The sequence below is a fragment of the Netta rufina genome (genome assembly GCF_964035555.1).
Source record: "Netta rufina genome assembly, chromosome: 18".
NCBI lineage: Eukaryota > Metazoa > Chordata > Aves > Anseriformes > Anatidae > Netta > Netta rufina.
The window spans coordinates 11,933,991-11,957,902 of record NC_140142.1 but is presented as its reverse complement, the minus strand read 5'-3'; the positions used below and the strand labels follow the sequence as shown (position 1 = coordinate 11,957,902).

At 41.5% G+C, this 23,912-nt stretch overlaps 1 pseudogene across 1 annotated transcript; it reads left to right on the top strand.

The window, feature by feature from the left end:
• Positions 1-14,171: 14,171 nt before the first annotated feature.
• Positions 14,172-23,535, top strand: LOC311216496 (ubiquitin carboxyl-terminal hydrolase 42-like; annotated as a pseudogene). The gene is made up of 14 exons: positions 14,172-14,400; positions 15,149-15,349; positions 15,942-16,052; positions 16,212-16,314; positions 16,519-16,586; positions 16,743-16,813; positions 17,323-17,405; positions 18,302-18,413; positions 18,791-18,931; positions 19,126-19,226; positions 19,690-19,831; positions 20,512-21,219; positions 21,599-21,687; positions 22,689-23,535. The product of its transcript is annotated as a ubiquitin carboxyl-terminal hydrolase 42-like (transcript).
• The last annotated feature ends 377 nt before the right edge of the window (positions 23,536-23,912 follow it).

The following is a 23,912-nucleotide window of genomic DNA, read 5'->3' as shown; positions in this document are numbered from 1 at the left end:
CTTTCTTCATATAGGCCAAAGCTTTCCAAGCTGGAAATCTGAGTTCCAATTTCTGCTAAAGTAACTTTGGAATCAAATTCTAGTTGTATTCCTAAATAAACTGTAGTAAAAGTAGGTGCAGAACTTCATTGACTTCTGAGAGTTTACATTAAGGGAAGGTGCCCAAAACAGGACCACGCTGTTCTCATTCTGATGATTTGGTCTCAGTCACTGGGGGAAGAGAACGGGTCTTACCTAGACGTGTTTATTATCAACTGCTTTGAAAGTGCTTGAGTTCCCACAGAAGTTTTTGTACAGGCTGTAAATTCCTTCTAAAATAAGTAGTGAAATTCCTCACCCAGCTTTTAATACTAGAACTTGAAAATGGAGGAAGACGTAGAGGTACTAGCTACTTCAGACACCTTTTGGTAGAGAAATAAAAACTCAGCAAAAAGCCCTCACTTGTCTGCTGAAGCCTTTCTCTTCCCTCGATAGCCATAAAGGTTCTAAGTAAAGGATGCAGCAAGGCAAGTAAATACAAAGGAGGCGCTGTTGGATGTGGTGAAAGCCATTACTTTATCAGTGTAGCGTACAATCCCTTCAGCGAGCTTTAATTCTACAGGTGATTCTTAAAGGTGATATTTGAATTTGCCGTGCCAGCCTGTGAAAATGTAGCCTTTTAAGGCCAGGAAGATAACTTTTTTCAGTTTGTGTTCTTCAGGTTATTCTTAATTTGAAAAGGTACTCGTCTTTTTGGAATAGAAGATGAGTTTTTTGTGGCCTTATATCTGAAATGTCTCTCCTCCTTCTGCTTTAGATGCAAAAATTATTTAATACGGAATTTGGAGAAGTGTGCAATATTGAGTTGCCTGGTAGGGCAGAGAGAGCATCTTTTTTTGAGGACCTAATTCTAAATGAAGTGGCTAAGCCTCCTGTAAAGAAAAGAGGTGAGGAGGATATAAGAAGTACATCTAAAACTTTCCTATCGAAGTTACTAGCTCTTTGGGCTTTGCTTTGGTGGTCATTTTCTGTCGGTAATTTGTCATATGCTTGTATTTGAGTACTGTAAATTGGCTAATTTTTCCTGATGAATTGAAGTTGATTGGACATTGGAAGTCGTGCCTGTAGCACCACCAGCTGAGCCTCAGAAGCCACAAGAGTGATCCCCACAAAAGTAGGGATGCTGGAGGAGGAAGAGGAGGATACCTTGCGTGACCTTAGAATTTTCTTGAGGGACGTTACTCGCAGACTTGCCACTGACAGACGTTTCAGGGAATTTGCAAAGCCCGTTGACCCACAGAAGGTAAAGTAGTGCTGATCTGTGTGTGTCTGTAACTTCTCATTGTCTGTATTTCTCAGCGTTTTGGGGAAGGTTCAACTTTGTTTTTAGGGCTGCACTGTAAGGATTTTGCAAGAAGCAGAGGCAGTGCTTTTACTTCTGCTGACTCTCAAATGTCTCTAACGGGATTATTCGCTGAAAGCCCTGGTTTCATTCTAAAAAGCCAGTCCAAATGCCAACACAGTTTGCTTGTGAAAAGGCTTTGATATGTAGGCGTGTCACAGCACTGAAAAGCACAGAGATCTTTCCTTATAATTACAAACAGTATTTACAGGACTACTTGAGTGAAGTCTGAAGCCCTTTCTTGGATTGTCAGTTCCTGTGGGAACAGGAATGGGAGCAGCAGTTTGTAAAAATAAGTTTTGAGATCCTGTTCTCTGTTTCATCTGGAACTCCTCAATAGGAATCAACCATAAGTGCAGTGTGTTTTCTTTTTCCTCCAATTGGCTGCTTAGATGCCTTTTTCTCCTTAATTGATGAGATAAGCCTAAACTAGGGGCGTATATTTCAAAGACAGATGTAACTTGAATATACCTGGGGATCAGCAAAGTCCTCTTCTTGTGGGCATCCACTGGCTTTTCTTCCCCTTTTCTCCTAGGTTCTTGAACTGTGAAATATCTAGACAGATACATATGTCCTCATCTGAACTGGTCATTAGTCTCCTCTTCTGGTCTGAGGGAAGAAATGAGCACCTCAGGGCCCAGTTATCTCATTCTAAAGTAGATGCCTGCAATAGGTACTTCACAGGTGCAATTCATGCACCTTTTCCTCAATGTCGACAACAAAGAGAATGCCGGATGGCTTGCTCAGCTTGCACTGTTGTGATTTTCTGAAGCAAAGTGAAATGAATCTCCCACCCTCAGTGTTTCTTCTCTACCATGCATGTGCTTCTGACCTCCCTACTTCTTGTTGTCCTCTCCTAGCCGCTCTAATGAAAAATGAAAGAGCCCTTCCATTTTTGAGAAGCAAACTGGTTAATTTCAGCATCTTCTGATGCATCGCAAGTGTTCAGAGTTTTTAGGAAGTCGTTTATTTAAAGTTTTCAGAATAATTTTGGTAGACAGTGTGCAAGGTTAAGAAAACCTCTGAATGCTTGTATTTGATCTGCAGGTACCTGACTATGCCACAAGGATTAAAGAGCCGATGGATCTTTCAACAGTTCTGACTCAAATTGACTCGCGCCAGTACCTTGCTGCCGGAGACTAGCTGAAGGACATCGATCTAATCTGTAACAATGCCTTAGAGTACTACCCGGATCAAAGATCTACAGGTGAGGATGTGCTTTTTAGCCCTAGTTTAAAAAATCTGTCAAACATATAGATGGATAAATGCTGTGTGCGGACAATAGACTATGGATGGATTAGATGATTTTGGACATCCACAGAGAACATCTCTTACCACATTGTAAATATTTTATCATTTTGCTACTTGGGCATGGAATTGTGATATAAGTGTTCCCAAGGAACTAATGCTTTTGTTTTAATTAACTTCGATGTTGTTATGCTGAAAATTTTCACTGAGAGAACCTTTCGGAACCAAGCTATGAAGAAAGCAATTTTCTTCTGTGATCAAAACAGTTTCATTGGTTGGTAGACAACATTCAGTTAAAGTGTGTAAAATTTCAGATCGTCACAGCGCCTATGTTTTGCAAGACACTGCATATTCAATGGTGAGGAACGAAATGGATACAGAGTTTAGACGACTTTGTGAACAAATTAAAGAATCTCGTGAGAAAAGAGGTACGTGCTTTAACGCTAAGGATTTGAAGACTTGTCTCTGCATTTGTAACTGAAAATGCATGACGAAGATCTTTGGTATCTATTCTTTCTTGCAAGGTCACACCTCTGCAGCGTGTGCTCCATGCGACAACTCCAAGTCACCACAGCAGAACCCTGCTACTGAAGACGAGAAACCAGATGAAGAGAGTAATGAAAATGAGGAGATGCCAGCGGCACCTGTAGATGCCAGTACACCCATTTCTAATGGCAAGTTGCATTTTATTCAGCTGCTCTTGTCATTCATACCTTCTCCGTTCTTGAGGCGCAACAGGTGTCTCTGATGCCTGGCTCTTTATGGCAGAGGTAGTTTGTTTTCAAATTGACTTCCAAATGGGAGAGAGAAATCCAGAGGTCATTCATTCAATATAGTGATGAATTAAAGTTCAAAGAAAGTTGGTTCATTTGATGTACTCTTACTGGAACTTCATTTTGTAAACAGAACGACCCCCCACTCAAGGATATCACAGCTTCCCACCCATACTAAAAATGATAGTACTCACCCTTGTAGGAGCAGCAATGTGAAGAAGGTCAAGGGCAGTAAGAAGGGTTCGAAGCTTTGATATAACAAGCCTTTCACTTTTTTTGACAGAGCTCCTAATAAGCATCTTTAGCAAGGTCTGGAGATGGGAGAAAAACTCAAACTAGATTTTAATTCTAGGATGTATAATGTCAAGCTTGACTGTTCCTCTGAACAGTCAATTGAATTTAATTTTTTTTAATTTAAATTAATTAGTTTAGTTTTTTTAATTTAAATTCAACTGAATTTAAAGTTTTGAATTTAAATTCCAATTGAATTTATTGAAAAAATTCCAATTGAATTTAATGTTTTGTTGTTGTAGTTTTTCACGAAACACTAAGTTTATGTGAAAGGTTTTGCTGCAATATCTTTTTGCCAAGGATATTAAGCTTAAGTTATCCACAAGAAAACGGTGGGGAGAGGGAAGCTTTAGTTTTGAAAGCTTTTTTTTTTTTTTTTTTTTTTTTTTCTCTCCAGGTTTTTCTTGAGCACAGCAGCGTTTCAGTGTCTGCCTGCCATTAGTTGCCCCACTACCAAGTCAGGAGGGTCAATTAAACTTGCGTGAGGCAGAATTTCTTTATCTGAATCTACGTGGTTCACATAAATATATTCTTGTTTCCTTCTTTCCCTAGGATTATTCTTCTCCCAGTATTGAATGTTTCAACGGACACTGTTTAAGATCAATGAGCAAAAGCATCCTGCGGTGTTCAGTCTCCAGCTTTGAAGAAAGTATGGCGATACTGAGGGGAAATGTCAAGAGAAGACGCTTTTCAAGGTACTGTATTTCTATATGTTCAATCTCTGTTCGATTTGTAGATTGAAAAGCAAGAGAGAAAGCGTGTGCAGTGAGTTGTGGCCTGATAAACCTCCGGCTAAAATCAGCAGAGGCCTAAGAGCATGCTGATGGCGTACCAGTACCTTAAAACTAGAATCCCTCTTCTCAGTGAAAGTCTTCTGCTTTTCTAAAAAAAACATGTTTTTTTCCCCAACCCCTTTGAGGTGTTGTTGTGGTTTAACCCGGCCGGCAGCTAAACACCACACAGCCCTTCTGCAACCCTCCCACCTCCCTCTCTGGGATGGAGGAGAGAAACGGGACAGTGAAGCCTGCGAGTTGAGATAAAGACAGTTCATTAAGACAGGAAAATAATAATGATGATGATGATGATGATAGTACTGCTACTAGTAATGTGTACAAAACAAGTGATGTACAATGCAGTTGCTCACTACCCGCTGACCAGTGCCCAGCGTAACCCCTAGCAGCCCGGCTGCCCCGCCCTATCCATGGTGCAGCGTGTTGCCGTAAGGCATAGAATTCTTTGGCCAGTTGGGGTCGGCCATCCTGAGTCTGTCCCCTCGCAGCTGTTGCTGTGCGCCGATTCTGATCGCTAGTAGGACAGTGAGACACCGAAAGGTCCTTGGCTTGTTGTAAGTACTGCTCTGCAGCAATTGAAACATCGGGGTGGTATCAGCACTCTTCTAAACATCCTTTCACACATTCTAAGCCAAAACATAGCAACCTACCCGCTACTAGGAGGAGAACTAACTCTGTCCTAACTGAAACCAGGACATGTATCTTTTCCACTTGGGTGCTATTGCTCATAATTTTGAGAATTCAACATGAGCAAGCTAGGAAATGTGGGTACATACAGAACCGCGTGTATATGGTACGCAACAGACTTGGGATGTGGATTCTGCGTGAGGCCTACAGGCTTCTCTTTGTATACCATGGAGCATTGGCTTGTAAACATGGTGAAATTTCCCATCCTTGATGGGTCTAATACAACAAGTCTTTTCTCCCTTCTCTGCCCGGTCCTCTTTCTTAATGTAGGCAGTTGAGAAAGCCAAAATTGGAACGAAAAAAAGAATATAACACAGGTAAGTGGCTGTAAGTCCCCGGGATACCTATTTGCGCTGGTTACTGAAGAGGATGGCACTTGGTCACTCCATGGCTTTCATTTGGCCCCAAAGCCTTCTGTAGTCAGCTGAATTCACTCCTCAGTGACTTTTCTGTGAAGAGAGGTAGGTGCAAATAGGAGATTTTATGAATTCCTTGGGGAGGGAGCAGTGTGAATTGCAGCTTGGTAGGCACAAAGCAAACTGTTCTAATTGTGCAAAGGAAATCGATACTTGATAAGTTCAAACTTAGTTTTATAGCTGGCAAGCACAAAAGTAAACCTTAGCTGTGATCCTAGCAGCACAGTGGTGTAGCTCTTCCCTTCCCCTTGTCCTCTTGGCTCTTTTAATGACAGTGCAAGCAACAAACCTGTGCCAAAGGGTGCTGTATGGCAAACAATGGGCAGGCTTTTTTCTAAAAAGCACGAGTTTGAGTTATCTGGTGTTTGGGTGTTTCTCTTGAAACGATTCTTCCCTCCTTGAGCTGTTAGATCCTAATGCAGGAAATGGAAGTGCTGCATGCATAAACAGAGTAATCAAACATACACCTCTTAGGAAGAGGCTTGCAATGTCATAGTGTTTGTTTTGAGCACTGTTAGATACAGTTTGACATGACTGGAGTGAAAACACCTTAGAGAAAGGTGTTGATTGTTCTCACTTTTCCAAGACAGAAATAACTGGAGTAGATTTCCCTCCTGCATGGAACAAAAGTTGCACGTTTGTTTTTGTCTGGCTAGCTTTCAGTCTCTTTAAAAATTTCCCTACAGGTCCCAGTTTTAAGTAGACAGTTTAAACGTGCAGAGCGATGAAGAAGTGGAATGCAGTGGTTGTGACACCAACTTCTGATCTGAAATGTAAAGAAAACTCAATCCACTTCAGGGTGCCTTTTTTGTTTGTCTGTTTCCATTTTACAAGAGCAACGGTGAAATAAGGAGAATCCCATCTTCACTGTTTCAAAATCCTTTGTTTCTGCGTTTCAGTCACCAGAACATTGAGGAGTAGAGCTGGTGCAAAAACTGTGAGACGAGTCCACGGAGAAAACAGGGACGTGGAGCTGCGCCGCAGCTGTAGAGTCGGACACAGTCGGTACTCGACTACTAACTCGTCCATTCTATTTGACAAACTTATGACAAAGTAAGTCATCTTTTCTTGCAGACCTCTTAGAATGATCTTTCTTAGCAAGCCTTTGCACTATGGCATGATGTTGGCCTCGACTTGCTCTTTATTTTGACAGCAAAGAGGTATGGCTGCTCCTGGCATTTCCTTCATGTTTACAGGGAGACACCGTTACCTGGCTAGATAAACAGATTTTCTTGAAGGTGCTATTTCAGCATATAAGAATTGATTTAAAAAACAACAACAACAACAACAACAACAAAAGTGCTTCATGGCTTACTAGTTTTGTAATCTCACATTTCTCCAGGAATACTTGATTTGCTGCATTTCACCATTACACTCGTCAGCACCACTGATTCTGGTTTATCACTATTTGCATTGCAAATCTCCTTGTCCAAAGCTTAAACTGATGTATGCACTGCTTGAAAACAAAACCTGAAGTTGCAGAGCAGAAGACTCAAGTCATTATGTTAGCCGCTGTGTAACCATACTGCTTTCCAAACATAAGATGTCCAGCTTATTTTGTTTCTATGAAGAGTTTAAACGGCTCCCGTTAAGCAAAGATGTCCCCACACTGATACTATTAAGCAAGGATTCCACCTCCTTTGGCTGAGGTCTGCTCCCTTACTCACATTCGAACATTCATCCAAGTAGCCTGCAATTCCACACTCTCGGGGGAAAGTCCATAGAATAGAAAAGGTTCCTCCAGTCTCTTCCTCAGCCTTTTTTTGAAGCATGCAATAAAGCAAAACATTCACAGGCTGCCCTTCCATGCAAAACAAGGCAAATTAGTAAGACAGGAGCCACAAAACTGATTGTCCTTTAAAGTTAAAATGAGATTTGAAATAGATCGAGTTAGCAAGTGTTGTAAGTCTGTAGCTATGTCTGGTTTTGCCAATGCAGCACAATTCCCTATCACGTCGCCAGAGCTGCTTCTGTAGCTCCAAGAAGCAAAACTGCTTTGACAAAATACTGTGTCATCAAAGCATTCGTTGGCTCAGTAGGCACGGCTCAGGTTCAACAAGTTTGTGAAAAAATGAGTACTAACAGAAGCAGCAGGGTCCAAAGAAACACTTTATGTCCCCACTGCGAAATGAGGGGCTTTACCTTGAGTGTTATGCACACTGTCAATAGAAAAGCACTGTAACAGAATCTGCCACGGCAGTTTGCATGTTACTGAAAGACCATCAGAGTGGGACTGCAGCAAGATCATTGCGAAGTTACAAAAAAAACATGTGGGGGTGGGAGTTTAGTTGCGTTAGATAACACAATCTTAGATAAAGATTTTGGTCTTAACGTAAAAGTAAGGATGTCTACTGATCTCTTCAACTCCAACAACTGAAGCCCAAGTCTGAAAAATCGCCTTTAAGAATGCAAAGAAAATATTTAACTCTTCTGTATGTTCATACTTTGCTATCAAGCAAAGGAATGAATGCTGATGCCTTAACTATGTAGGGCTGTAGCTTACAGAGAGACTACACCTTCCTGTTTTTTTCCCTTTAAAAACGTTAAATGCACGTGAAATTATTTGGGGGTGTTTTCACATGCAAAGCCTAATGCAGTGCATGCAAGCCCTGTCATCTTCTTCCTCTAGTAGTGTCGCGTTAAGGGGTGTAGCCGATTGACCGTCATGGGTCCCGTCGGATTCAGGGTGCTGAACTATCACGGTCACGGATTCACCAACAACGCAGTACGGCCTCGCTCTAGTCGCATTCAAGGAGAACTCTCACAGCTAGGAAGAATGCAATTAAGTGCAATTTCTTACGGCGACAGGTACACAGGTTCTTTGGATTGTCAGTGATAAATTCACCGTCTGCAAAAGCAAGCTAGCATGCATGAAATGCACAGGTACACAGCCTAGGTATTAAGACATTAAAAAGCATCAAAACTCTAGAGATTTCTAAGATTCCACAGAGACGCCTGGTATAAGCAAGCGTTCAGATCTTACCCCACGGCGTCCCAATGGAGTGGGGGTGGGGGAGTGAGAGGCTCAGCCTGTCGAGTGATGTCAGAAGGAATCCTTCCTGATAGTATCTTCCCTAACATCCCCTTTCTCTTAAAGCAAGTGATATTATTTTCTATCTTTAAGGTGGAGCTTGAGTGACTCTAGTCATGCATATCTTGGTTGTGCTTGGTAGAAATGATCTCACTTGCGTTTAAAGGTACAGGCTCTGAGAAATTCCGAGGGCGTGCTCAGTGAGGGGTGGTTGCACCTTGGAGGCGGGTAGCTTTTGGGATGGAGGTGTGCTTATGATGCCTAGTCGCTTAAGGCAATTACTCCACAAGTAGTAACTTAGTGTTGATTTAACTACAGCATATCTAAAACACAAGAAGGATGTTAGTATGGAAGAAGCCGATGAAACCAGTCCTTAAATCTTACTACTTATTGTGCGTGAGCAGACTGGCGTGAGTTTTAGCTATACTGGCAAATATCAAACCACACCTGTGTCGTCCCAAAGCTGGGAAAAAAAAACAAAAACAAAAACAAAAACAAGGAAATGTTGAAGCAAATAGGGAGGCCTGTAGCTTGTGCAGTCTTTTAGCTGAGAAAATAAAGAAGGAGAGAGACAGGTAGCCTTGAGCTAGCAGAAGCAAGGAAGAGAAGGGCTAAAAGGGAAAAAACAGGAAGGAGAACACCAGCTCCAGACTGACCTATAGTAACCTTTTTCTCATTAAGTGTCATTAGCACATTAAAAATCACACCTGTTAAAATGCTAATCTATGCTAATGTGGGATTCGGTGTGTGTCCCCCCTCTCCTGTTCCCCCTCCCCCCCGGTATTCCTCTGTAATGCACAAGCTCAGTGGAGATAAGTTAGGTGAGCTGTAATAACCAATCCAAAGGAGCCAAAGAGAGAGTTTTCACAAGTTTCCTGTGTATAAATGACGGTGATTCGAGTCAGAGGTGTGCTTGCTTTGCGAAAGATGGCCAAGTACCTGACTCTGCAGAGTTCTATAAGTAATTATACAATTAAAAGACCTTCGTGTGCATTCCGACTCTGGGTGCTTATTGGCGCGGTGCACTCTGCACGAACCTGCGGACAACATCTGTACTCAGTGTCATGCCTACAGACAACCCTCTGCTGTTTATTTGTTCCTGCATATTTTTCTGTGCATTCAACACAACCCCTTTGGCACAACTAGTTAACCACGTAGCTGCCAGTCCACCACTCAGTTGCACTTGTGAAGAGGAAAAGCTATTTCCGTCTACTGTAGGAGCACATCCTCTAAATGCAGGCTTCACTCAGCTGGTCATTTACTGCAGGACAAGATTTGAAAACTGTTGTTGAGTTCTGGGTTTCCTGCTTACAGGAAAAATTAAGTGCTAGATCGCCCTCTACTCCGCTTTGTCTGCTGCATTTAATGGAGATTAAACTGATTTCGTTTGCTCCTCCGTTTATGGACAATGAGCTGAAGGAACAGGTACAGCACATTAGCCTGGAATGCCTTCCCTCCCAGCCAAAGTAAACTGGAGCTGTAACTAAAACAAGCAGAAGCAAGGCTTCCGTGTTTTCAGCTGAATAAAGTTCCAACAAAATCATCCTCTGGGATTTGAAGCTTACTTCACATGACATGCCAACGACTCTTTTCCCTCCATTGTAAAGCGGATCCCTGCTGTTAGTTGCTCTAGAAGCAAAGGAATCATCGGTTTGGTTAACAAATAGCCGCTTCTGCAAACGAGAAGTGTTGTGCTGTCTCTTCCCTTTGAATGACTCCACACTTCTCATCAGCTACTGGATTGCTGACCTAGAATCAGAGAACATCCCAAGGTGGAAAGGACTCCCAATAATCACCAAGTCCAACTCGTGGCTCCACACAGGACCACCCCAAACTGAGACCCGATGTCTGAGAGCATTGTTCAACACTTGTTGACCTCCGTCAGGCTCGGTGCCATGAGCAGTGCCCTGGGCAGCTGTCTCAGTAGCCAGCCACCCCCTCAGCGCAGCACCTGAGGCGCACGGGGCTCGGCGGGGCGGCCCGGGAGGGGAGGACGGCGGGGCGAAGTGGCAGCTCCCTCAGAGCCATCTCCCCGCCGCCTCGGCCGCATGTCAGGGCTTTTTCGTGTCGGGGCTTTTTCATGTCGTGCCCTCGGTCTCTCGCCGTGGGTGAGATGCTGCTCCCCAGCGCGGACCCCTTGCGCACGGGGCCTGCCCGCGGCGGCGGCGGGAGGGAAACCCCAACCCCAAAGCCCTCCCGGCAGGGAGAGCTCGGGGTGAGGGCCGATCCAGCACCGACAGTAAACACACGCCGGAGGAAATGCTCTGGTTTTAGCCATGAGCAGCACGGCCAGGTTCAAAAGGCGTCACGCTGGAGCTCCAAGTTCGGTGGCGTTCCGAGGCCGTTGTGGCGGTTGTGGAGACGGCCCCGGCTGAGGTGGCTGCTGCTGTCGCTGCTGTCCCCTCTGTCCCTGCTGTTGCCGCTGTTGCTGCTGTTCCCGGACCTTGGAGACCCCCGGCGGCTCCCTGTGCCAGGCCCTGTGGCCCCGGGGAGCTGCCCGCCGCCTCGTCGGCCAGCCCGGCAGCAATCCTGCCAGCACAGAATAGCCCACTGCGTTTCAGGGTAAAGTGACGATTAATTTCTATTTCCTGGCCTGGGTGCTGCTTTCTTCTTTAAGGAAGCTTCAAGGTTAAAGGTTCAACTCAGTTATGTCAGGGTTCAACTCCGTTTCGTGAAGGGGCTCTTGTATGAAAGCTTAAGCTGGGATTGACTCTCTGCTAAGCGGAGGCCAAACGTGGACCTACTGAGAAGCAGGTCCTAAGTGATAACATTTTCTAAAGAGACTGCTAAACACATCTGAACAGTGCTGCTGCAGAACTCTGAATGGGGGGATAGCAACTGTCTTAACTGATCTGGAATCTTGAATTTACTTTTCAATGGACAAGAGGTGTGTCTCTCAAGGCAAACAAAGAGAGGAGTAACACCCTCTCTTGTCACTCATGTCAACATAAATTTATGCTCAGAGCGTAGGTGTAGGAACAGCATCGGTATGTATATGGAACATCGGGAGAGGAAGCTCTATCGGTATTTACAGTTTTTCTACTACCTTGCCAGAGAGACGTCATCTCCAAATGAGAAATGGATGTATTTTGAAACAGTGGTGGTGGATCGGATTTCTTCTTTCTAGTGTTAATATTTGCTCTTGAATCGTACTTAATACCTGGTAACACCTCAATCAGTTGTCAAAAATAAACTTGAAAATGTGTAAGGCTTATCTCATTGGTCAGTATAAAGATCAAGGTCTTCGCTTCGCTTTGCTTCCCTTCCCTTCCCTTTTTTTCTTTTTTTCTTTTTTTTTTTTATTTTTTCTTTTTTTCTTTTTTTTCTTTTTTTCTTTTTTTCTTTTTTGTTTTTTTCTTTTTTTTTTCTTTTTTTTCTTCTTCCCTTCCCTTCCCTTCCCTTCCCTTCCCTTCCCTTCCCTTCCCTTCCCTTCCCTTCCCTTCCCTTCCCTTCCCTTCCCTTCCCTTCCCTTCCCTTCCCTTCCCTTCCCTTCCCTTCCCTTCCCTTCCCTTCCCTTCCCTTCCCTTCCCTTCTTTTTCTTCTTTCCTTTCCTTTCCTTTCCTTTCCTTTCCTTTCCTTTCCTTTCCTTTCCTTTCCTTTCCTTTCCTTTCCTTTCCTTTCCTTTCCTTTCCTTTCCTTTCCTTTCCTTTCCTTTCCTTTCCTTTCCTTTCCTTTCCTTTCCTTTCCTTTCCTTTCCTTTCCTTTCCTTTCCTTTCCTTTCCTTTCCTTTCCTTTCCCCCCAGTATTGTTTTTCCGTTCTCCTTCTCACTGCAGTCTTGATTTTGTTTCTTGTCCCTTAAGTATGTTTCCAATGTGTTGCTGAAACATTTTCCCTTTCAATCCTAAAAAAGGAGCTGTCACTGGTGAAGATCAGAGCTTATCCCTGAGCCCAGGAGCTGTCACCTTAGTCTTCCAATCGGACAAGGACGACTTCATTTCTCATGTAAATGCATTTGTCAGGTTTGCGTATTGTTTTTTCAGGAATGGAAAGTGTGTATAGAATGGATTTAAAATCAATTTTAAATGTAAAATGTCAAGGCAAAAAAGTTCTAATTACAACCTCTGCACACAATTTGCCAGCTGTGGGACTAGGAGTTTTCTTATTTACTGTGTTTTGTTTAACGTGTCTGAAGTTTAATGGACAGCAATCAAGGCGTGCTAGAAATCTGAAAGCACTTTATGCTTTGTTCTCTCCGTCATTTTGGTATAACAAACTAGCTTATGTTTTAAACCCTCCATGAGGTTAGTGGTTTCCCTAAAGGTAACAAGTCCCTGTGTGCTACAGTAAGACAGTAACAAAACATGAAGTATAGAAGTTCATCCTGTCATTATTCAGCTTCTGCCTATGGACACACAACTACGCTTATTTAAAGCGGTATCACCTTGAAACCTAATCAGCATTTTAAAAAGGACTTTGTAGCAGTTATTGGCTTTTGTCCTGGAGGGCTGAGGTTTGTTTTGTTTTGTTTTACATTCAGCATTTCCGTTTCTAGCTTACATTCCCCTGTTGTTTTGCATGAGGAAAACATGCAACTTTAGAAAGTAGAACGGAAAGAGCTGCTTTTTAGTCTAACTTTTCAGTTTGTCGTAGGAGTTTTAAATGTGGTAGGAGTAAAACACCAGAAGTACTGCTGCCAAAGTTATATTCAAACTCGTCTTTCTTGGAGAAGCAGAAGAAGCCCAGGGAGAAATAAATTTGCAAACATGCTCTTCATGCTCTCCTTTCCCAAGATTTCTCTGAGATATAGCCCATCCTCTGTGGGTTTTGAGGTATATGGTTCCCAGGAGTGAAAAGGAGGGCCAAACATCTCTCCTCTTGGATCTCAACATGCCAGGGCTTTAGTGTACTGCCACTTACGGCTCCGCTTTTTCACCTGGAAAAAGCAACCGCATGATGTAGACTGAGGAGCCCTCACAAATTAACTTGCCATCACCAAGTGACGCCCAGAAAAGGTGTATTTAAAAGCTAGGCTCATTATAGAATCACAACAAACCCCTCATGACTGGTGCAGTAGACAGTGAGGTAGAGGGCGAGCCCTGGAAAGACAGAAGAAAAGTAGCAGTGAGTTCTGGGTACCTTTGTGTAGACGAAACAGAAAAACGCAGGCAGTGAAGTAATAGTGTTCCGTTACTAATGCCAGCAATAGATAATTGCAACAATTATCTATTAGATCATAGGTACTAATTAACAGAAAATTGTGCAACTCCGGAAATCAATAAATAACTGATTCCCCTCAGAGAATGTCTTCTACATTTTTATATTAAAAAGACTCCAGAGTTGTAATGGATTAAAATCCTACGGAAGGGAAAGAAATGGCATCAGCCACTAGTTCTGCAGAAGCGAAAAGTAATACTGATAGAGTTTAGATGGAAATTTTCACTTTGTGTGTTTAGTTTGGGGATTCTTTTTAAATCATTCATACCAGCGATTTAGTTCTTAAGGCTGTTTCTTTGAGATTAAGTGACAGGACTTCTGTTACTCTTTTCTTCTTGGAATTCTTCTTGATAGTCTTACGTCAACCAGAACTTCTGTCTCTGTTGCAGATGTGAACAATGACCGTAGCTAAGAAGCCCAAATCTTCAAAGCCTAAAAAGCCCTCTTCAAGGCGGTCTGGCAAATCCAAGAAACCAAGTACTAAAATACTGATGTCACGCACCGCCAACTGGGGCCGGATAGTGCCTGCAGAAGATTCAAGCCAAGTCTCTGTGGCCCAAGGACATGGAGGTGCTATTTACTGTAGATCATCTGAAAAATCTAAGGCTTTTGCCCCAAGAGATCTAAGTAAGTGTGCGTTTTATCCTGCCTCCATTGTCTTCAAAGCAAAAGTAGAAAATGCAGTTCTTACTTGTTGCACTGATAGAGAAGGGGACTACTGTGAACAAAGACTTCAAAAGCGAATCCCCTAAGGCAACTGAAGTGACTGATGTTACAGAAATTAATTTTGATATATTTACAGTCAACAGAGAAATATGGGGAGCTTTTTGTAATGCACAGATTCCTCCATGTCTTTTCTGTTTTGCAAAGAAAAGTGTTTGATTGTTGCTATTCACAGCTTCCATTTTTCACAGGTTTTTTGAATGATAACATTGCTCAGGAAAAGATCTGGTATCTGTAGGGGTACTGTCATTCCTAGTTCCTAGTTTTTACGTTTTTACCGTATAATTTCAAGTCTAAGTTTGTGGTTTAAGTTATAATAAGGAAAAAAACAGTAGTTGAGTTAATCAGGTTAAAGATTATAGATGGAGAGGAACTTGGCATTAGGTGCTACAAACAGAATGGCAGTTAGCCTTGCCTTAGAAAAATTAAAATGGTTGACTAAAGTTGTTTGTTTTTTTTTTTTTTTTTTTCCCCAAAACATTGTGTTGACCAGCCAATTTGAATTTGGTGGTATTAAAGCTGTCTGCAATAAGTTTTTCTGGTTTGGATTGTAGCTAGCTCCTCTAGGTGCTCCTGCAGAATAGTATTTTTTTAAATACCTTTCTTAGAAACAAACAAACAAGATCTCTTTTTAAATTTAACTTTCTTGCAGTCGTTAATGATGGAATTGCTCCGCCACAGAGCCTTCTTTTTCCACCTGAGAAGATTTGTATGGATTGGCGAGAAACACAAAGTGTTGGAGTTGGCCTGTACAATCTTGGCAACACATGTTTTCTTAATGCTACTCTACAGTGTTTGACCTACACACCCCCACTTGCCAATTACATGCTTTCTCTTGAGCACAGCCAGTCATGTGAGTACTTTCTAACAGTATTTTGAATCTGTTGGATAGCTCTGAAGGTGAAAGAACAGCAGTGATTCTGTGAGATAAGCTTATTTGCCTGATTTTACCTGTAGAAGCTGGCTTTGAGCACTGTATTAGCAGTGGGCTCCGAATAGCATATGGAGTGCAATTAATGCACCATGGTTTATTTATTTAGTTATTTATTTGATTGTTTGTTTGTTTGTTTATTAAAGGATCATTTATTGCTTCATGGGAATAATGAAGTGCATTGGACAGTAATGCATTTAGTAGTAATTTTAGAGAGTAATACATTTTGCAGGCTGTGGAGTTCACATTCCTGTCAGCCTTTACAACTGCGACTTTGCAGTAGTCTTTTAGATTTCTCATCACAACATGCATTTGAATACAGGCTTAGTGGATATTTTTATTCTGTAAAGTTGTGTGAAATGAAATGTTACAAGACTGTTGGGACATTGGCATCTTGGGAGAATAGAATGTAGCAAGGAGAGTGGATATTGTATCTATAGTTTAAATTGTACTTAGATGTTTGTAGTTGTGGATATTTCGCTGGACTGGGATGCTTTGTTCTTTCACTCTTCAGGTCGTGAACAAGATTTTTGCATGATGTGCACGATGGAGACTCACATTAACCAGGCCCTGCGTTGCACTGTTGATGCCATCGAGCCTACGCATGTTATCAGTAATCTCAGTCGTAAGTGGCTTCAGATGTGTTTCTTTTCGATAGCTTGTAATCTTCAAATAATCATTTGATGTGTCTAAGTGGTTTTAACACTCAAATGAAGAGAGATTTTAGAAATACAAGAACGATTTCATTTTTAAATGAGGTCAATACTATCATCTTCTTATTTAGGAATAGGACAACATTTCCGTTTTGGCAGTCAAGAAGACGCACACGAGTTCTTGCGCTATACTGTTGATGCTATGCAGGAAGCGTGCTTGAACGGAAGCACCGAGTAAGCATAAACAAGTTCACTTTCATACATTCTCTAGCACCTTCTAGTCCTTTATTTACTCTCAGAAATGATCTCTAGCACCTTTTAGTGCCTTATTTACTATCAGCAACGAAAGTCTACATCATCCTTGGTTTTCATCAAACTCTTTGAAGAGTTAACTCTGTGCCTTAAATCTTCTGAGGTCTGATTATAATTTATTTCCAGATTGGACAGATCTTCTCAAGCTACCACCATCATTCATCAAATATTTGGAGGATTTCTAAGATCGAGAGGTACTTGAAAAAATATTCCTGTCCTTAGAACTGATCTGTGTCTTTTGTCGGTAGTAAAGCAGTCTGTAGTTTGTCTAAAGTAGTATCTGTCAACAACTTGAATTTGGACAGTTAGTCTCCTTCACATAATGTTAAGCATTTATATTTTGCTTCCAGTGAAGTGCTTGAATTGCAAAGCAGTTTCGGATACGTATGAGGCATTTCTTGATATCACTTTGGATATAAAGGTAAGATGTTTTCTAAATATAATTCATGATGTTTAAGTACATGCATGACTTTCTAAATTAAACTTGTTTAACTTAAAAAAACAAACCACATATAAGAGCTTGGTGGTGCTAAGGAAGTGGATTGGACTTTGTCCTTCCATGGAACCCATGTAAATAGTCTCCACATTTGCATTGGGTTTAAGGGGAAAGAATTCTCTTTCTGCAAAAATTATAATGCTGTCATACTTCTTTGTTGTTCTACCTGAATATACATCTAATTGTTAGACTGATGAATTTGTCCCCAGTATTGATGACAAAGCACATTATAGATGCTGTCTAGGCAACTGGAAAAGTATTTGTTCCAAAGTCAAATGCCTTCCAGGTGAGGTCAATGCTGAGCATGCTCTTTCTGCCTCCTTCTTCACAGTAGATCGCTTGAGTATGTTAGTAAGATTCTCTTATAAACTACTAGTATGTCTGTGGAATTCTGAATTACGGTGACTTTACGCTCTTCTTTCTCACTGCTCTAGGCGGTTTCATCTGTTAGCAGAGCTCTGGAACTCTTTGTGAAACCTGAAGAGCTGGATGGAGAGAATTGCTATAAATGTAGCGAGTAAGATTTTGACGTCAGTTTTCTATGTTGCATGACTCTGTTGGACTACCTCTAAACTTTGGATCTACTTACAAGTTTTGTGGAAGTTTATAAAAGACTTGGATTTTTGTTTCTTTGGAGGGGGGAAGTCTTGTTCATAGGCATTCCCTATGGGTTTGCAATTCTCTGGCTTGTATTTTGCCATCAGAATTCAAAAAGAGCTACTTTTGTTCTTTCTATTTATTAGCTCTCGACAGTACTTTTCTTGATGTAAACTGCCCAGTTTCCGTTGTTCTCTGGGCTAGTGGCTAATTTTCACTGCTTACACCGTAGGTCCTACCTTGGAGCGGGCAATGTGTCAAACTGAACTATTTTGTTTCAAAGGATGGCAGATGGTTTCAGTGTCTTTCCAGACAAGCTCAGTACATGAAGACTTCCTACTGTTAAATGTTTCCCTCCTGTAGAATGACCATGTGCTTCTGTTGTATTTTTGATGTTGATAGTCGACCTATGTTGGAGATTATTTGCAATTTCTAGTCCTGGGGACCAAGGCTCTCTCGTTCCGCTTTCAGTATTTGTATTTCCCTTGAAAGCTGAAAGAATGTATCCAGGACTGGAGTTCAAATAGCCACTTTTGTAGACCAAGAAATGGTACCTTGCCATCCAACCTGGTAATACCCTTTCGTGAGAGATTCCTGTTCCCCCTATGCTCTGAGTTGTTGGGAAAATTTACCTTCTTCTGTGTATTAACAAACCTGACACGCAGTGCGTGGGTTTATGAAAAGAAAAAAGACCAACCTATTATGCAAGTAAATATCATTCAAATAGCATAGGCATGCGTGAGACATTAAAAGGAGTTTGTTTGGGGGGCGAAAAAAGAAGATGCCTTCAAACACTTATCTCTGCTTGTTTTTAAGGTGTAAAAAGATGGTTCCTGCGTCCAAGAGATTTACCATACACCGTTCTTCCAAGGTTCTCACAATATCACTGAAAAGATTTGCAGATTTCACAGGTGGAAAGATCAACAAGGTATATTTACCACTGTAATGCAACTATATCATTGTGTAATGGGACATCCCCCAAAGCTGAAAGTTGTTAATATTTTCAGACAATAATTGTAGACTAACGACTATGGCTTATTCTTTCTCTTAATATCAATAAAGTTCCCGCTTGACAAGAAGCATATGCTTTCCTCTGAGAAGGCTGATTCATCAGGAAACAGTTCTCTGCAACTTCTAGTCTTAACCGTTGTTTATGGGAAGACTTATTTGTAGTGAATCAAGAAATATATTCTAGAAATATATTCTAGAAATAAATTCTAGTCTGTGTTTTTTGGAAGTGTTTTTCTCCGGCTAGTCCACGAAGTACTCTGGGATAATTTTTCTATCTTCTTGGTGTCTCTTTAGGAGGTGAAATATCCGGAGTATTTGGACCTGAGAGCCTACATGTCGCAGTCAATGGGAGAACCACTGCTCTATGCCTTATACGCGGTGCTGGTACATCACGGTGTCAGCTGTCACTCAGGACACTATATATGCTATGTAAAGGTAGAAGTCAACAGCATTTCTAACAGGGTAAAGGTTGTGCTGGCAAACCAATTAAAGCATGACTAGCAGCTACTGTTTCTAGGGAAAAAGATTTCATTATATTTTTATTTGACATGTGTGTATTTTGTTCCTATCCGTGATTTCAATTGGAAAACGTGCAATTCACCTAAAGAAATCGTTGTCTTTATTTGCAGGCTGGTAATGGACTTTGGTATCAGATGAATGATGCTAAAGTAGTGCGTACTGACATTAAAAGAGTTCTTGGTCAGCAAGCTTACATACTTTTTTATATCAGGTAATAACAAATCTTAAAATGTGTTCAGAAGAGATTTACTTTCCTGTTATTGATATTTTTCTGTTTTGCAAGTGTTTTTCTTGCTATCCCAGGAGAAGATTATTATTTGTCTAATTCAGTTCTGTCTAACCTGAAATTCTCTGTGTCGTTTATTATCTTTTGTTGCTTGGCCTTAAACTGCAGCACTTGTGTAAATTGCTATCTATGTGTTATCTGTAGCTGGCTAATTTAGAGAAGGAGAGAAATGAAGGTCATCTGTGGTGTAAGAATGAATTCTTGCTGTGCAAGTGATAGTCTTAGTAGGAAGACTGTTCTCTACTTTTCAGTCTGTAGTCTTGGCGAAGCCTTCTGTAGAGAAGGCTTCCATATCGTATGAGCTGTTCCTCTAAAATGATAGGATGGGATTTAATCCAAGAGTAGGCTGAAAGAAAAACTAAACTACGATCACTGCTCTTTTCTGAAGGCGCTATGATTTGACACTTGGAGAACGTGCGTTTTACTTGCCAGCACCATCTTATCCCTGTTCATTCCCTCCGGGTCAGCAGGGGGCTAATAGTAAGCAGGCTGGATTTATGGGACCACGACTTCTTCCTCATATGATTAAGGTAATTCAGGGAAGCGGGAGGGCAGATAACGGCACCAAACTGCTAGTGGGTTTGGGGTTTGGTGTGGGGTTTTTTGTTTGGTTTTCGGCATCTTAGTTTTGTTTTCCTTCCCACGCCGCAGCTTTCTTCACAGCCCTCATGCTACAGCCAGAGTCATTCAAACAGTGGTTACTGCTAAATTGTGCAGCCATGCGACTCCATTACTTTATAGCTCCAAGACAGCTTTCTAAAGCACAGAGAGCTACGCTCTTTGACTATTTAAGCAGAGTGTACTAATCCTCAAATCATTTAAAAGAGGACTTGTTTTTCCTATCATCGTCACTTTAGCTAAGACAGGGAAAACTCATTGTCTTATTCCTGAGCACCAGAACGATTACTTCAGGCTTTTCAGGGTATGTTCAAAGGGGAAAATAAATATATTTGGGAATAGCAGCAGGTAATGTTAAGTTGCTTGGCTGGTTTTCAAAGATGATGTTAATTTGATACCAATCTGCAGTAAACCAAAAGCAGGAATTGAATATGCTTATTGGACTTGCATTTATCCTTAAAGGGCAGCGTGTTTTTCTTTTTAGGTGTTAAGACCATTTGTAGAAACACTCAGTAGGAGAGTTTTGTGTTTCAAAATGTTACATGCAGTGTTTGCGTTAATCCATCTTGCAATTTCTTCTTTTTAAATACAGAATTCAAGCCGTTTAAATGGAAATGGATCCATAAAAGAGGACGCAAAGACCACTGGTATCACCCTAAAAAGGCCATCTTCAGCACCACCAATGGCCTGTGTTCAAAACCAGGCAATTACCAGGCCTTCAATGACTGATACGTCAAGAAAACAGAAGATCACCATCAGTATTCACAATAAATTGCCTGCTCGTCAGACTGTGTCACAGCCTGACTTTCTTAGCAGTGCTGTGGAGGATGAAGATCTCTACCAGGCTGTTCCTTCATCCACAATTACAAATTCGGTAATGCAAATGAAGCAAATGCAAACAAACAAAAAAGTTTCTGATGAAATTTTTGTGGAGCCAACAGTGAATGAAAATCCTAAACTCAGCTCTGATAACACAGTCCCTTATGGTGCAGAATCTTCAGGAAAATCTGAGGAGGAGTCAAAGGGCTTATTTCAAAGGAATTTGAAATGCAATGCAATGTCCTCTAATGGAATTTTGGTTGGAAAGGTAGTCCGTACATTGCAGCATTCCAATTCTTCCTGTCAGAATGCTGACAAAGGAAGATCCCAGCATGAGCTGCCAAAAAGAGATTCACTAAATGGTGCTATTAGGTTAGTTAATGAATCTAAAGAAAACGGACTGAAACTTGATGATTCCACTTGCCGAGTTGAACCTGTTAAACCTTCTGAGATGTTCTTTTCTAAAACAAATGGATTGCTTGAAACATAGATTTGCTCCATCGAGAATTTCTCACCTACGATGTATTCGGGAGTGTTTATTGTGTTCCTAATTCAGGTGAAATACTGAGAAAACACAGCACACATGTGATCGTAAGACTTTGTGGTATTATCCCCTTAGAATTTGCAGACCTGAGCTTATATTAGAACTTGTCAACTTAAGCTCAGCTGAGATAAAAATTCCTAAGTTTCATAAAGTAGATTTTGGGGGGTGAGTCGGGGTTATCTTTGAAGTGTAGATAATGCATACAACTCACAGCGGTCTTGCTTACCATTTAATGGAGAAATTCTGACAAGACTAGTCCTCAGTACTACTACAAATAGTATTTTTTTGTCTGCTGACTTGTGCGTTTTAATTGCAGATGCCTGGAGCTATGCCTTCAGTCAATCGAGAAGTCATCACGGAGTCCTTCACAGCCAGCCAGCTGAACAGCTTGTCAGAGGAAATGAGGTAAAATGAGCACAGTCTGATTAAGACAAGACTTTATGGAAGTTCGTTACAGTTTTATCTGTCTACTAATAGTATTTAATGGAAGGATTTAAATTAGTACAATTCCATACTGTGTGTCCAGTGTCACGAACAGAACTAATGATCAGCACTGAGCATATCACTCTGATGCAGGTTGGTGCCTCAAGGAGAACTTGTGTTCCTTTATAGAATGTTTTTCCATTTTTCTCCACTGTCTGGAGAAACACTGGCTGTTCCCCGCTCGCCCCTATGCCTTTTTTCTCAGAGCATCAGGTGGAAGGAGACAGATGCGTTTGCTTTTTTAGTGCAATGGCTTCAGAAGCAAGAGGGGAAAAAGCACTTTCTCTGGGAGCTGAAGAAGGTGTCCTAATCACAGGAGAGGTTTCTAAATGGCATATCTTTGCGAGCGTTCCTGTAGTCCGGAGGTTTTTGTTTGTTTGCCTTTGGAAGGTTTTACTCTTAATATTCACGTCCTTCAGCAGAAGTGAGAAATGGGTTTTTATTTTATGCAGTGTTGCGGAACCTCCGAAATCTCCTGGGAATGATGAATACCTCGCCCAGTACCAATGTGATGACCGTGGAGACAAGGAGAAACCAAGAAGATCAAAAGAATGTGACCTCATTTCAAAAGAAAATGTTTTGTATGGCAAAGACTCTTCTGAGCCTGGTGAGAAATTGCGGCAAACTTCCTCTCTCAAGTCTGACACTGAATGTAGCTCTAACAATCTTTCTTCCTTAGCTATTGCAGATAGACGCCAAGATACAAAGGACAAGACTAAAACCACTGACAAAGAGCATTACCGAAGAAAGAGGGAACATGCTCCTAGTGAAGAGAAGGAGAGTCAAAAAGCAGGTCCTTCCAGCAAGAGGAGGTGTTCTCAGAGCGTGGAATTTGTTGAGCAAAAGAGTCACAAGCAGGAGTACTGGGAGGGAAGCAGGTACAGATCTTTCCCTCGTGAAAGAAACAGCCCTGAGAATGGCAGAAGAGCAGTCAAATATTCAAAGTACAGATCTGGCAGCGGAGGAAGATCAGAACAAGGTAGCAATAGGTACTACCGATCCAAAGGGGAAAGAAGTTGGAGCAGAGAAAGATACTATCGAGACAAAGCACGGAGATGGGAAAGATGTAGCTATTACAAGGATTACTATTCACCTCATGCGACAGGAGACAGTAGAGAGAGAAAGTTCTCTCATGGCGATGCAGCCTTTGACAGATTGACTGCAACTTACTACAGCAGGTCACATAAGCATTATCATTACAAAAGCGGATGGCCTCACGGTTCCCTCTTGAGAGAGGAAGATGTACGTCGCTTTAGCACACCCCGAGCAGACTTGCATCGTTGCTCGGTACCTCAGCAACATTCCAGAAGACATTCTCGTGAAAGACATGCGCTTCCACCTGTGTCAGCTCATTTGGAGAACTGTCGCCAGAAAAATGAAACAGAAGGAAACAGAAAAAGAAAATATACCCGTGCAGAAGGTAGTGAAAGTGAAATAGAAAGGAAAGACAGAAAGATAGAAAAGGAGCTTTTAGGTGGTGAAAAAAATGCAAAAATATCACAAGTTCTGGAAGAAAAAGAAGTCTAAGGATAAACATGGAGAGAAGGATTCCAAGTAAGCAAGGATTCCAGCATACTCTGCATTTTTTATCCTAAGTCTTTTCTGGGTGCTTCTCATGTCTTCCTTTTTTTTTTTTTTTTTTTTTTTTTTTTTTCTGGTAGTTTCTAAGTTATTTAGATAGCATCAGCTGGCTGGGGATCATGTTGTTAGGTTGATCAGTGAAGACAGGAAAGCTCTTGCTGAATTGTGTCAGAGCACTAGCTTTGGACCACATAGTTTGAATCACATCCGTACACCATTCCAGATTAGGTTAAAAGATTTTTTCTGCTTGCACATATTCCAGAGCTAGCCGTTGTTAATGATCTGTGTACAAACCAGGACCTATGGTCCTTCAATCTGACGGCTTAAGTTTGCTGCATCTAAAGTAAGTTGCGTGTGCACAAAGCACCACAAAATAGCTGACATGCTGCAAATCATCACCTGTGGTAAAATAAATCAAGTTTCATATAGGCAACAAGTGCCACATCTTTTTTTCCCTTTTTAACTTGCATGTTTCTTTCAGACTTCATGATTTGTGTTTCTGTGCGCTTCACTTTGACAATGCCAATCGCAAGCGTAAGAAAAAGAAGAAAAAGGAGAAGAAAAAG